The following is a 3,976-nucleotide window of genomic DNA, read 5'->3' as shown; positions in this document are numbered from 1 at the left end:
CATTGAGAGTCTTCGTCGAACTCCCACTTGAGCTCATACGCGTCTCCTAGAGCGGAATCATCAGGCCCTGCATCTGGTGTAATAGTAATCTGTGAGCCACAGGGACTCAGCAATCTCACACCCTCGCGATCAAGACTATTTAAGCTTATAGGTATGGCAAGGTAAAAATATGTGGAGCTGCAGCAAGCGACTAGCAAGTATGGTGGCTAACTTATTCGCAAAAGAGAGCGAGAAGAGGAGGCAAAGCGCGAGCGAGAAACTAGAGAGCAACCTGCGCAAACATTACTCCAACACCGTGTCCACTTCCCGGACTCCGCCGAGAAGAGGCCATCACGGTAACACACTCAGTTGATTCATTTTAATTAAATTAAGGTTCAACTTATCTACAACCGGACATTAACAAATTCCCATCTGCCCATAACCACGGGCACGGCTTTCGAAAGTTCAAATCCCTACAGGGGAGTCCCAACTTAGCCCATGACAAGCTCTCACGGTCAACGAAGGAATAGACCTCCTCCCAAGACGTTCTGATCAGACTCGGTATCTCGGTTCTTCAAGACAATTCGACAGGTTAAAACAAGACCAGCAACACCGCCCAATGTGCCGACAAATCCCGATAGGAGCTGCACATATCTCTTTCTCAGGGCACACTCAGATTGTCCAAACTTCCGGTAGGCCAGCCCAGAGTTGCCCCTGGTAGCCACCGGCGGTTGACGGTTTGGACCAACACTCAGAGGAGCACTGGCCCGGGAGGGTTAAAATAATGATGACCCTTGAGTCAGAACCCAAGGGAAAGAAAAGGCTAGGTGGCAAATGGTAAAACCAAGGTTGGGCATTGCTGGAAAAGCTTTAATCAAGGCGAACTATCAAGGGGTTCCCATTATAACCCAACCGCGTAAGGAACGCAAAATCCAGGAACATAACACCGATATGACGGAAACTAGGGTGGCAAGAGTGGAACAAAACACTAGGCGAGAGGCCGAGCCTTCCACCCTTTACCAAGTATATAGATGCATTAAGATAACATAGCAATATAATGATATCCCAACAAGTAAATAAATGTTCCAACAAGGAACGGCCTCCAATCTTCACCTGCAACTAGCAACGCTATAAGAGGGACTGAGCAAAGCGGTAACATAGCCAATCAACGGTTTGCTAGGACAAGGTGGGTTAGAGGTTTGACATGGCAATTTGGGAGGCTTGCAAGCAAGTGGTAGGCATCGTAGCAATGGCATAGCAAAAGAGCGAGCAAACTAGCATAGCAAAGATAGTAGTGATTTCGAGGGTATGATCATCTTGCCTGCACAGTTGTCAGAGTTGACTGGATCCTCGAAAGCAAACTCAACGGGCTCCTCGTTAGCGAACTCATCTCCCGGCTCTGCCCAAACAAGACAAACAAGCAACAAGGACACAATCAACCACGTGCAAGAACCAAACAACACAATGCAAAGATGATATGCTATGCGGGATGCGATGCGGGATGCAAAATGCAAGATATGACAGGAAATGCATGAACCTGGCCTCAACTTGGAAAACCAAGTGTGCCACTGGAAAGATGAGATGAAATCTCTTGAAAACGATATAAAGAACGCCGGAATCGGAGTTACGGTTTGGAAATGGCAAGCGATTCAAAAATGACACCGGTCTGCGATTTACAGCAAGTAGGCATCTAAATGCAATGAGATGATCATGCTACAACACCCAAACATGACAACAAAATACATGGCAGGGATGTATACAAGATGCTTAACAAAAGTCTAGCACTGAGCTACGGCCAATTCATCCATTAACAGGTTCAAACAAGCATGGCAAAAATGCATATGACAAACAGATCTCAGACTTGGTGAAATTAACACTTGTCTGGAATTTCAGATCAGGTAGCACTCTTCGGAGCAACAAAACTATATGCTACAGGAACTGAACATGGCAAAGTAAAGCATGGCATGGATCTACTCAAAGAGCTTAACAAAAGTCCCTTAGTGACCTTGAGCCAAAAGGGATCAGAAAATACAATTGCAAGCATGTGAACATAGCAAAAACATAATCAGATCACAGACTTAGTGAAAACTGACACATGCTGAAATATAACTCAAGTAGGCATGTTTATGAGCTCGATGCACTCCCTACGGTGCAAGTCATGACAAGACAAGCATACACCCATCAAGAAGGCACAAAATTCAAGCTAGACATGGCAAGAACAATAGCATAGCAAGGACGGATCAACTACAACATCACCGGCAAAATTGCAAACAAGTTGACAATCTGCCCAGATTCGCAAAGTAGCAAAAGTAGAGCTCGATTGACTCAAGATAGGGTGCTCCATAATTGCAAACAAAGACATGGATGGATATAGCACTACAATATTAATAAAACATCCTTACTGATCATCCTCAAAAGAGGCACGGATCACTAGGAAATAACATGAACATATGGCATCATGAGATAAACAGATCAAGGACTTAGTGGAATTGCTAAGTCCCTGAAAAACAGAATTAGCAAGTGCACCACTTTGCAAGCTTGCACAAGTCACCACACATCACAAAAATACATGGGTTGCACCTCTGGAAAGATGACAAAACCCTTAACCAAACACATGTAGAGCATCAGGGCATATCATGCACACATTAATCATGGCAAAAATGACAAAAACCTAAACGGATAAGCAGATCTAACAATAAACTCAAGTAGCCCTTTTCTAACAGCATTTTGGGCATCAAGATGAACTCAAATGAAAATGATGCAATGGAATGAAATGATGTACTCTCTGAGATGAACATTTTGATATGTTATATGCATGAACGGAGCTACGGATGCAAAGTTACGGGGCTAGGAAGAAGGGCACATGGGCTAGGGTTTCTGAGAAAAGTCAACCTCCGAATTAGGGTTTGACCCGGCGCGGAAATCGAGGAGCTCACCGGATCTGCATTGTAGACGGCCGGAGAGAGGAGGTAGTGGCCGGATCCGGTGGGGCGGCGGCCGGATCTGGCCGGGGCGGAGTCGGCGGCGGCGGCTGCGGTGGGGCGGTGCTGCGGAGGCGGCCGGAGGAGGCGGCGCTGGGCGGAGGCGGCTGGAGGCGGCGGGCGACTCCGGGCAGCGGAGGACGCCGGGCGGAGGTCGTCGGAGCTCGGGAGCTCCTCTCCCTGGAGCTTGGCGCGGAGGGGCGGAGGGGAACGGGCCCCGCGGGCCAGACGCGGGCCCCGCGGGCCGGCGGCGGCGGGAGGCGACGAAGTGGGCACGGCGCCACGTGGCGCTCGGTGATTGGTCCGGGCGGATCGGGCGGACACGTCCGGCCGTCCGGATTTTGTCCAGCGGCTGGAGGAGGAGGGGGACTAGGGTTTCGTCCGGATTTTCGGGGAGGAGGCTAAATATATAGGTAGAGGGAGCTAGGAGAGTCCAAATGAGGTGCGGTTTTCGGCCACGCGATCGTGATCGAATGCTCTAGATGATGGGCTGCAACACACACGAGGCCTTTTCGGTCCCTCGGTTAACCGTTGGAGTATCAAACAAAGTCCAATTGATACGAAACTTGACAGGCGGTCTACCGGTAGTAAACCAAGGCCGCTTGGCAAGTCTCGGTCCAATCCAGAAATGTTTAATCCCCACACACGAAAGAAAGCTAGAAATGACCACCGGAGGAGAACGAAGCACCGGAATGCAAAACGGACAACGGGGAAAATGCTCGAATGCATGAGACGAACACATATGCAAATGCAATGCACATGATGACATGATATGAGATGCATGACAACGATAACAACACACGGAGACAAAGACCCGAACCCAAGATAATAGATTAACTTAACGCCAGAAACGGCAAGAGTTGGAGTACAAATTGGGAAAGTTACATCCGGGGTGTTACACCCGCCCCCTCCGTCCTCCCTCCACTCCTCCGTTCGACGCCGGCCGGCCCCTCCTCACTCCACATTCCTCCTCCGTCCTCCTTCCTCCTCCCTCCTCCAATCGCCCCTCCTTCTCC

The sequence above is a fragment of the Triticum dicoccoides genome, chromosome 2A, assembly GCF_002162155.2.
Source record: "Triticum dicoccoides isolate Atlit2015 ecotype Zavitan chromosome 2A, WEW_v2.0, whole genome shotgun sequence".
NCBI classification, from domain to species: Eukaryota; Viridiplantae; Streptophyta; class Magnoliopsida; order Poales; family Poaceae; genus Triticum; species Triticum dicoccoides.
The sequence above is the reverse complement of the archived record's forward strand: the minus strand, read 5'-3'. Positions refer to the sequence as shown.